Consider the following 12,348-nt stretch of genomic DNA (forward strand, 5'->3'; position numbering starts at 1 on the left):
CTTCTCTTCCCTCACACCCTAGACATCTCCGCTCCTCGTCTGACGACCATCACCTGAGTCCCCAGAACAACAACATATGGTCACAGGATGTTTAGTTATTGTGCAGCCAAACAATAGAACTCTCTCCCTTTCCATATCCGCCACATACATACTATTGAATCCTTTAAATGTGCATTGAAAAGGTACCTGTTCCTTCAGCATGACACCTAACAACAGTCCTTTCTCACACCCTTCTCTCCATTGTCCCTTATTGTTAGTTCCCTACTCGTCTTCCTTTTGCAAAATAGCTGTACTTTCAGTCTTTGTTAATTGTTTCCTCTTTGCGTTTTCTGTGTTTGTTTTTATTCGTGATCGGTACTGTTGTTTATTTTTCTTTAGTTCATGTGTTGTTTGTTTGTCCCTCGTTGACTATGTCTCGTTCTTGTAAGAGCAAGATCCTTACTGAGTATGCGCTTTACAAATTTTGTTATTTTATTATTATTCCCTGTTTTTATTCCCGTGTTTATGCAAGCGTATTGATTGAGCCCAGTGCATAATATGGAAATGCACTCTACAATGTCACACGTGTATTATTATATTATTTTTATATCACTTAGTCTGGACCTGTTATATTCCTTTTCGCTTGGCGCTCCCTGCATGGTTAATGGGAAATGGTTTATGAACCTTGACCTATGTTCTGGGCGCTGTCCAGCTACCGCCGTGCATCAAGCATTGTGCATGTACCTAGGGGGCGCTGTACAGCTCCGATGTTCCTGGTGTTCGCGAAGGAAGCTGCAGAAGCACAACCGACACGTGACGGACGTGTGTGGAGCCAGGCGGGTATCGTCTCCATTAGCGAGCGAGAGGGATGTTTTGCGAAATAGCTTGTTGCTTGATTGATACGAAAACGCGGCTAAACTTGTCGGTAATGAACGTGATCCTGCTGTCTCCGGTCATGAATCATCCGGGTCTTGCAGCTGCCGCCGTCACGTTTCGCCGCGGAGTCCTCTCGCGCGTCTCGCAGGGTGGACTGCGCGATGACCTCGTCTGTCAGGCCCAGGGTGGCTGTCACCAGCTCTCTCTGTGGCAAATCCCAGCGTCTTCCGACAACCGAGGCCTTCACCGGGTGGAAGTGTGACGTTATACGTTCTGTTTACGTCATTTCCACGTAGTCTTAAGATCAACATCATTCCCTAACGCCGTGATTTCTTAATGTTTCCATCTTCCACCGTACACCTGCGCATTTTAAAAACAGCTCATTCTTATTTGCATTTACTCGATTTCCCTCAACCTGTTCTTTGTGTATGGCATCTGTTTACAGGGTTAGCTGCCTTCCCATGATGCAACCTCAGTTGCTGGCTCGGCGTGAGACACCAATCCCTCCACCACCCTCGCTAAAGCTCACTTCAATGTTTTGTTGCTTCATCTTGGACACTGTTTTCATCATCCGTGCTTCGACCTCAACGCAAAGCTGTCGCCGTTTGACTTATTTCTCTTTGCGACAGTATTAGAGCAATTCCAGATAAAACGCAAGAAGTTTTGATGTGCCCAGATTATTTCAAACAAACAACATCAAATTTGGACGTGTCACGGTCACTCCGGCCCAGACCAAGCTATTTTTCAAGCTTTATTCCCACAAAGCCAAGGAAGCAGAAAAAGGGTTTTGCTTCTTGGACACACAAGTGTTTGTGTGTGTGTGGTTATGATTTGAATGATGGGGATGAATCTGTAAGACGCATTTTAGCATGCATGTTCCCACGATTTAAAAATGTAATGAAGTCTTGCATGTGCCTTTCTGGTGGGATTAAGAACTCTGTAAATAAACATTATTATTATTAATTTGGGATGCGTTTAATTCCCTTGTCGCTGGTTCAATGCTCGCCTGGACCTGACTGAAAAATAAACTCACATCCATCCAGATGAAGGGAAGGACATTTGCAAATAACAGCAAGTAAGGGATTTAGTATTGCTGCTGACAGACAAAAATGGGGTGTCTAGTGGATGCCTTGTGTACACCTTGTTATGAAGAGGACTAAGTCAAGTAAAGGGTTTAGTAACAGGAAGTGACACAGGTACAAGTGGAGTAGAAGGTAAGTGACGTAGTGACAGGTGAGAGAAGGTAATCCGTAGTGAAGAAGTTGCAGCAAATGTTTTTCGTTTTGAAATAGTATGGACACATTAAAATTTGTTGTTCTTGTCTAGAGACAACAATCTCTGGCGCTCTGGGACATTTCTAGAAGGTGTCGTGACTACCATAGGTGAACTACACACAGGTAGGAAGGTAGAAAAATAATGCAGTACGAGTAGACGATAGCAGCTGCTACTTCCATTTTTCTTCTCCATCTCTGACTGACACTCTGCTCATTCATCTGCAGTCTGCTTTAGAGGCAAATGACAAGAAAGACATTTTCATATCGGAATATCAATGTGCTCTCTTCCTTAAAAGAAAAAAAACTCGTTAGTCACCTCAAGGAATAACCAATGAATCCATTCTTTCCTTTGTTTATTCTTTGCATGATGTTTATGCGAACGGAAAACGTCTGTTGGTACATCCTGCTGTTGTTGTTCTCCTACTTTCCCTTCTCTCGCTCATTTGAATGCTTTCATCTTTATGTTCGTTCGTTATTGTTTCGTCCCATAGGAACGATGCACGCAAATGCATTTGAAAACACAAGCATCCAATATTCAGAACGACAGCACACCCAGGATGCCAAGCGAGATACCATCTGGTCCCACAAAAGAGCTCGTTATTTCTAACTAGCATTGCAGAGCGCGGCATACAGTATCGCCCACATCTCTAGACAGCTAAATGTCTTCTGTCGAGACTTATAGTCATAAGTAACCCTCCCCCCACTAATTAAGTCATCACTTCTATTCCGCATCCAGGTTTCTTTTCTTTTCCTCTCAGACTCTCACTTTCCTTCCTGGAGAGTGGTTTCCGAGGGTCATTCGAGTTAGTTGTATAAAGTTCACTGATAAACGTGACCCTGTCTTAATTAGGGGAAAAAAAATAAAGATGACTAAGGGAAGGTAATCGTGTGAAGAGCTTAAATAAAGATGACAAAGGGAAGGTAATCGTGTGAAGAGCTTACATGCCCTCCCAGCTCTAGCAGCTGCTTACTTAGCACATGTGTATCAGATAGGAGAGAAAGAACCATTGGGTTAGGCATCCTTCAGTGACAGCAGATTAGGCGCGGCGTTACGCACACTGACAGGTGGCGCTGTCACTGGCGTCGCAGCATCAGCTTCTCCTCCACCCCGGCTACCCCTTTCTTTCCCCCCTGGCTCCCAGCCCCTGCTTCCCACCGTGTGCATGATGTCAGTCATGTTCCCCTCTCTCTCGCCGGGGCGATTTGTTTGCTCAGCTAAACGACTTTATGTGCGAAAGATAAGTCAGAAGTCATGCGCACGACCACAAGTGTAGAGGCGTTATCGAGGGCCCATCTCTCGCGCCTGGATGACGGGCCTGTCGCAATCTCGCGAGATAAGGGGCTGCATGTTGCTGCGCATCATCCATAGCTCGCGTCGGCTCCGCCATCATTCTTCGTCTGCTTCTGCCTTCCAATTGTTTCTTCTCTATCTTTGATGAAGACGACGGTCTAATTTGACTAGCTCTGGCAGCCATGTTCGTTCCTCGTTTCTTCTTCAGCTTTGCTTCGTTTTTGTGAGTTTGATCAAAATTATTTAAATGTCATTTTATCTCCGCAAACCTCTCGCAGACGTGGATGGCAAGAAACGTTCAGACAGTGCTTTAGAAAAAAGATGGAGGAGATACAGTTTGGGTACAGAAATAACTTTTCTGTCTCCATTCTGTCTTGCGAAAGTTTTTCTGGAATATTCTACGTGCAACATTTGTTAAAGACCAGGAGCAAGTTGCACAAGATATGTCTAAACTTTAAAACTGCTTTGTAAAAGAAAATGTAGAAGTGTTTTTAGGAAACTGTTTTTAAACCGTTTAGAAGCGTTACACGCTTTGCCATGATATTCGTTGGCAGTGGTCGAGTTGGCCGCTTGAATAGAACCTTATTTACACTGTGTCAACAACAAGACTTTAACAAATGCTTTAATCAAATTTCGAATGGTAATCTCTGATGTAAAAACCCACAGATACAGATATAAAAAGCCCTATCGCCACATTTGGAATGCCATCTTTGCCATACCTCCTAAGACAATTTTCGTTTGTTCGTATTTAACCTAAGTACATCAAAAGCGTGTTTAAATGTTTTTAAAATTCGTTATGCAGCGAGCCCCAGGTAACTCAGATTCTGTGACATTTCAAAATTTGCTGCCTGCTCAAAGACCTACGACACACATTTCGAACTCCAATGTACTGTCATCTCCGACTAGGTTGATACAAGTTGGTAACACATTTATCTTCTCAATGAAGTCAGCTTTCTTCCTAACCGCACATTGATTACTTTCTTATTTCCTGTCTTTATTTCTTCGTTCGTTGGTTTATGCTTTCATTCGTTTCGTTCTCTTCTCTGCCTTTTGGGCCAAAGATCAATGTGTATCATCATCGTGTTAATTATGTTGCTGATGTTCGTGATGATCGTTGTTATTGAAAAGCACACAATTTTTGAAATGTTGGTGGTCAGGATGCAGTCGTGCAGTCCTTAGAAAAATGAGTCTCCAGGGTGCGAATGCAACACAACAATAAACCACAAACATCAGGAGAGTGACAAAAGGCCATTACAAAAAAGAATTATTAATAGAATTTATTACAAAGATTTGGCTGGTACATGCTGAGAGGCCATGTCCTCCTCCAAACTCGCATCTCACACATCTCGATGGTGCGGCTACTGACTGCAATCTGGCCTGCAGGAATATAAGCCATTAGTTGCGGGTTGAAGCGAGGTCAAAGTGCACATCACACAGGTATCACTAGTGTGTCAATCCGTACAGAACCGGTGAAGGGAGTTAATGACGCAATCAGGGGGAGCGACAAAATGCTAGTCAATTCGCAGGTTCCTGCAAACACCGGAAGCAGTCGTTTATTCAAATACGAACCAAACCATCTCTCTCTTTCTCCCTCTCTCGCACATACGCTGACTAGTTTTTTTCTCTCTCTCCTCTTCCCACTCCTCCACCCCGCCGTCACGCACCCTGATGCCGGTGTAAACAGAGGACTGCCCCCACGGCGTCAATTTTTCGCTACACTGGTCACACCCGCCCGACGACAGTAAACATCTGCCAGGCTCGTCACGCTTGCTTGATCTCGCTTTCTGCGCGAAGTGAAAATTCCAGCCGACATCCAGTATGGAGGCGCCCCTGCCGAGAGCGAAGAGTCAAAGGTCAACAATTTCTCAACTTTTTTTTTTTTCAGACTGGGGCGTCAGAGACTCTTCTTGGTGTAGCCATCATACTGATGGCTGATATATTCTTCTGATATATTCTGATATATACACTGACATATTCTTCTTCTTTCTCTCTTTCGTATTCTTTCTCATTCTTTCTTTATCCTTATCTTAGTCGTCATCTTCTGCTTTCTTTCTCTCGTCACAGTTTTTTCTTTCATTTCTTTGCATCTTGTTTTCACTTTGACCCTCTTGAGTTCGTTAAAGGTCCAGTAAGGTGATTTTTTTTCTAGTGACTCAGTAAAGGTGAGTGCAAGATGGTATTTCATCAAATCTAGGTGAATACCCTCTTCTGTTCTCGAGATAGACGGCTACAAACATCCCCATATACCCAACAACAAAAAGTCAAGGTTGTAAAGTTTTATGTTTTCAAGGCTTCAGCCGATCGGTGAACAGAGGTCATAGGTGTATGTGTACAAACGTGACGTCATTGATGCATGTTTCTGTGCATATAGGTGTTGGTATGCGTGTATTAACGAGAACAGATTGGTATATTCATCCAATGAGGGGGAGTATCATCTGGCACCGAGCTTTACTCAGCCATATTGCAAAAAATCTTTCCAGCTATTGTATGAAAATGTGGGGCATAAAATCATTCTCATGCTGTCCTTTAAGTAATCCGTCAATTAATTTGGACAATAAGTTTAGGCAATTAATTGAGTTAATTATTTTTTAATGACACAATGAGTCGTCACCTGCTACTATTACTGCTACTCTTACAGTAACAAAGTCCATCACACAGTGCAACACACGCTTCAAGTGAACACTACTCCAATGCCAGTAGTCAAAAATATTTTAAGGTTCTTCTTATTGCCATGCCTATGTATAATGCCTTACGGCGAGATATAGCAAACGTTTTCATATATGAAACAAGGGGAGACTACTTGATCAAAATGAAAGAATCAGTGTGCTCCCACCTCCCAACCCCCCAACTTTAAATTGTCTTTTCTTCTAATCACTGCAAGCTGACAGTCGTCGGCCCCCAACGATCATCCTCCAGTCGGTGCGCTGGTCAACGGTGTCTCAAGCGCGTGACACGTTTTGCTTAATTAATTAATGCCCCGGTGATTGTCTGCCGACATCTTGCGGCGACAGACGTAACAGCGCGAGCGTCAGACGTATGAATGTGATGAGCGTCAGGTTGTTGACTATTGACACAGCTGTGGTGTGGTCTGTGTGGCCATGCCCGCTCGATCTGAGCACATACATAATGACACACACATCGAATGCAACTCAGCAGCAAGATGGCGCACGTCCCGACAGTCAGCTGCAGTCTTGCAGGACGTCCAGGTGAAAACATTTCACACACACGTTTGTTATCTTTCCATATTTTTTATTTTCCCGTGTTTCTCTTTTTTTCGAGTCGTTCTGTTGTCTCCCATTTCTTCCCAAGGCACCGCACAGGATGAGGATGTCAGAATCGATGATACCTTCAGGAGGTATAAATGTCTCGGTGGCAGGTTCAATGAGACTAGGTTACTTAGACATTTCTTTCGTGCGTATATACAACACGACTGTACCAGTATACAAAGGTGTGTACAGCTGTAAACGGTTTTTTTAAAGGGCAGGTGTGTGCGGCGTGAGCAAAGGGTGGAGGGGTACCTTCGAGAGTCATGGCAGCAGACATGAACCGTCCACCCATCCTCGTTAGAGAAGAAGAGCACATCAGACGGCTCTCGACTACCTCGCCTTGTGCTTCGCGGAATTAGCAGTAGCACTTCCGCTCGTCATCCGGGTGTTTCACGCGCATGTTTACAATCATTGCACCAGCGGCAGCTTTCCGAGTGACTGTTTCGAGTGTATCTGTAAGTATGGGCTGCGACTGAAGCAAAAGGCTGAGCGCCGCCTGGAGGGTAATCCTCCACAAACACAGCTGAAAGCCGGGTGGGTGACGTATCCGCAACAAAGGGCTTTGGCCTGAGTGCGCCGCTACAGCCTACCTTGATCCCCGTCTGGATCCTAATATATCACAGACTTCCAAAGTTGTGGTATGAGCGGCAGACTCGTGCACCTTTTGTTACCAGATACCTTTGCCTCGGGGCGACAACACTGACCTCTGGTGTAAGTTAGCGTTCTTGAGCTTTTGAACTCCTTCCGCGTGGTCGCTTTTCTGACAGAAGTCTCCATGGAGATGACCTTTCCAGTGTCCAGTGTGTGACATAGGATGAAGAGGAAGACGTTTTCCTCGCCAATCGCCGTTTCTTTCTCTAGTTTTTGAGTGCACTGGATTTTTCTTTTTTACTTTATTACTATTATTGATTTGATTTTTTTGTTTGTTTGTTTTTTTTTGTTTTTTTACTTTCACGGGTAGGATTTTTATATTGTCTATAGAATTCTCTCTACTGTGAAATTTCAAGGCATGGTCCAACTCTGTAAACTACCTTTTAGGTTTATGTTTGTAATAGTTAAAACCCATCTGAAGTCACTAAAGCAGAACAATTCTTTTTTTTTTTTTTTTTTTTTTGATATCCTGCTGTCTTCATGTAAATCGCTTCTCCTCCGGAGCTGGAAGAAGTGTAGAACAAAAAGGACGGGGAAGAGATAGCGGTTCTCCATAATAAATATTTTACACTTCCAAAGGAGAAGCTCAGGTATTGAGCAATATTTTCTTCATTCAGCATTTTATCAAGCTGTCATAAAATCATGACGGCATGATTTACCGGCCTTGTCTAGACATCGATGATGGATTTGTGGTGGATCGCTCGGAGCCAGCCTGCCTGTCTGTGATAAATAGGTTTCTACTCGGATTCGCTGTTATTCTTTATAAAGTGAGGAAATAGGGAAAACTTTCGCTCTCCTTATCGCAAAATTCCTGTTATTGGAACCGCAGAAGGCTGCTATCCTCGTTTTATTTTGCTGGCCACCCTCCCAGTAATCACTAGTCCGAGTGGCAAGAGAAGATGACAGTTTGGTGCCATCCACAACCACCATCATCGCCCTCCTACACTCACCGACTGATTCCACGCCGAGGGTTTCGTATCGTCTTTGGACTGACGTCCATCGTGTTCTCTTTGTTTGTCTGTAACTTTTTGGTCGTCAGGGAGGAAAACGAAGTGTAGGTAACTCAGTTATTCTCGGGGCCAGCCAGTTTCTGTGTGTCTGTGTGTGTGAGAGAGAGAGAGCGTGCATTCAAGTGTAAATTTTCATTCCTTTTCCATACTGAGGAGGAAATTATACTAAGGAACATTAATTTTCTGATTGAAAAAATAAAAGCCTTCATCGGGTTAGAAACTAATGTCACGTGACACTAGGGTCACATGCTGACCGGCGACTTTAAAAAGTATTTTGAACGACCAGGCGCTTCAGAGATCGGCCACAGACCAGATTTTAAATAATTTTTCAGCAAGAGAACTGAGAATATGTCGAGGGCGCTTAACATTTCTCTCAATTTTGTGTCAAGTTTTGTCGTCTGACCAGATACTACAAGATGCGGCTCACCGCAACACATGGCACCAACGGACAACGAGGTGTTAAAATCCAAAGAAGAGTATACTTTATTCTCTGGATAAAGTCCATACCACCCTCGTGACCCTGGCACATCAGCAAACTGAAAAGACATTACAATAAAGATAATCTACTGTTTCAAAATTAAAAACTTTCGGTCGAAACGACATCCTGCAAACAGAAGAAAGTGAGGATAGAAGACTTTCTTCAGCCTGAACAACAAAGCCAGAACAAAACTATTGCCTTCAACTTGAAGAATGTTAAGGACGAAATTACTTTCTTCCTTGACAGCAAATGAAGGTTACAAACGTTTTTGTCACTGATCTATAAGGCAGTAGACTACAACGGCTAGAAAAACCCAACATCTATCTTCCAACCAATCTGATACCGTGAAAGTTTAATCCAAGATCCAAAACTGTATTAAGAAGTGAATTCTAGTAGGTAATGAAGTCTCTCTCTGTCTTTCTCTCTCTCTTTCTTTCCCCATCCCCGCCTCTCTCTCAACATGACATAGTATGCTCGAGTTACATGATTAATGAGATTGGGATCACGGCTCAGACTGTGGAGGAAAGGGTGGGCCCAGGACAGCCAGGTCTGCTAGTCACGTGATTATGAGAACTTTGGAGGTAAGTCAGCGGCGGGCTCCGCAATTAGCTCAGCGACTGCAGCAACAGAAGCTGCTGCCAGACCTGCGAGCCACGGCGCTAGGGGGCGCGTGCGTCACGACAGGTTTATGCCGCACCTGCTGCATGCTGCAGCACAGAACAAGGAGTCTGGTCTCACAGTTACAGGTCTGGCCCTGACGACCGAGTGTCCGGCTGTAGCTGACCTGAATATGAATGCCGCAATCACCGTTTTTTTTTTTTTGCTTTTGTTTGTTTTTTTGTTTGTTTGTTGTTGTTGTTTTTTGTTGTTGTTGTTGTTTTTCTTTTTTGTTTTTGTTGTTAGTTGGTTTTTTTTTTGTTGCTTTTTGTGGGTTTTTTTTTTAACGGTGGCATGACTGTTACCACTTTTAGCACCTTCTTTACGATGATATGACGGTAGATAAAGAGACACAAATATTTAAGTACAGTTCCCATTGGTTCTGGTACTAAGATGTAAGTATATTTATTGTCTAATCCAATGAACTTTACAAATATTCGACGATTTAAACGCTGCATGGAGACGTGGTTGTGAGATAGGGTGAGGATGGATGATAGGAATTGTGTATTGTGGGGTGGGTGGATTGGTAGGAGAGGGCTGTATTGCTGGATATAGCAGCTTGTTATCTATTGTCCCTGTACTATATTGGGGTGTTAATCGTATTCAGCATTGCAAATGATCGAACCATAGCACCTCAAGAACACACCCCTTACGATCAGCAACCAGTTGTTTGGAAAACTGTTCTATCTGTTTCTGGTGCTGAGGAAGTCAAAGAGAAACAGAAGTGCCAGTCCACACACCACTCCCCATATCCTCCTGTTCTCCCCTCCCTCTCCTCCTCACTCGGAACATCACAGTCTAGGTGTGTGTTCTACTTCTACCAGCAGACATATCTCGGTCAGAACCAGGTTATCTTATTGTTAGTTTGGCGGGAAAGTGCTTTTACCTCGAGGTGATTTCGCACTATTGAATAGAGGGGAAAGCGACACTGCAGTACCCAAAAAAAAAAAATAAATAAAAAACAAACAAACAAAAAACACCTTCAACAGGTGTTACAAATACCCGGACGAGATCTGAACCCAAACCTCCTCATGCAGTGGTGACAAACGAGTGTTTTAACCGCTACTCAACCGCCCACCCCTAATGGTTTTCTGTATGTGCATAGTCTCCAAATATCCTACCTGTTCAGCGGTCCTACTGTGGTGAAATTGTATGACAATATAACAAAATTTGATACATCTAACGCAAATATTATTCACACAGCTTCTCTTACTCTAAATTCATCAGCGCAATTTTTGAATAATTATCAATCGATCCAGCAAATAACAATTCGTCACGTGAAAAGGTCACACGGATGTAAAAGCGAAAGGTTAAAATAGTTTCAGCCACCAAAGCTGTTCAGGGTGGTCTGGGAAGTAAGTGTCCACATCGAGGTATCAGGTGCTGGCGGGTGGGAGAAAAAAAAGAACCACAACAAAATGTAGAGTAGTTGGTTTGGTCCGAAGTTTGATCCTGATTACCCAGAGACCAGAACAAGTTGTGAAAGCGGCGGTTATCGCATACACACCGTTCCTGGCACCACAGGCATGCCAATATTAACCCTGTCTATGCTACGGTGAGCTGGGATTAGGTTATCAAATTTACAGTCAAAGTTCACCAGACACAAACATTGATAAAGCATCGTGTAACTTAAAAAGAAAAAAACTTTTTCTCTCTTTCTCTCTCTCTCTCTTCTTCGGCACAACGATCAGGCTTTGTTCGATATTTGGCTAAACTGTTCTGTCAAACAGATATCTGGAAGACTGACGTGGAAAGTTCAGAGGAAATCCAAATCTGACTGTATCACCCGGGTTTTATGGGGATCACAGTTGCCACTGGGGAGAGATCACGTGGACACGTAGAACGTAATGTGACCATAAACAACAGTAACAACAAAAGAAATCGATTTAATAACATTTGGAAATACACGGGTGGATTATACTAGGGATAAATATAATAGGCTTAACAGCCTGCCTTTATTTTATGCTGATGACTATTGTAACATCATACGATAGACTAGCAGTTGTTATGTTGTAATACATTGCAATAAAATCGATATTCTTTGGGACACCCTGATCTCCTAAAACCTATTACTTTCGATGTATCTGCTCGGATAATTTTTATGGGGAAACTAACATTAAAAAGAACAGATATTTTCCGTGAAATCCCACAATAACAGGAAATGTTAATAAATACCATGTATTATGACCGGGATGTATGACAGCAATGAGAGAAGACAGCAGACAGGGCAGCCGGCCATCACACTTCCAGTGACCCACACATGACCCACACATGACCCGTAGATGGCGACGATAGTTTAGACAGCATTAACATTTTACGATGATACATTATCAAAAAGCCGATAACTGTCTCAATAAATCAAACTTTGGGATGACGTGCAGAGATACAAAATCGCGCGCGCACGCACGCACTCACGCACACACACACACAGAGGTGATGCGTGGTTTCTCAAGAGAGAAATGTCTAAAATTTCATACTTGTCAGTTCTTTCTCTCATTGACGGCAGTGATATCGATCTGGTTTGACTAGATACACCTAGTGTATATTGATTATTATTTTTTATTTCCAGTGTTTTTATACACAATTCTGTTAAAGTAACAGTAAAACAAACTTTTTACACGAAGGTTTAAATAACATTAATTATCTAGCTGTCTACCTATATATATATCGCTCTCGGTGATTATAAAACTCTATGTGTGGGTGTCAGGGTGACACCACTACAAAGGTTTTACAGGTCAGGATGTGAAGCATAAGTGTGTGTCTGATAAGTTGTTAACACCATCAAACTGCAATAAAAACGATAAACAATTATGACAGAAACATTTAAGAAACTGAACAGTTGTTTACTGAAGCCAATGAGGGTAAA

Source organism: Pomacea canaliculata, linkage group LG2 (genome assembly GCF_003073045.1).
Source record: "Pomacea canaliculata isolate SZHN2017 linkage group LG2, ASM307304v1, whole genome shotgun sequence".
NCBI lineage: Eukaryota > Metazoa > Mollusca > Gastropoda > Architaenioglossa > Ampullariidae > Pomacea > Pomacea canaliculata.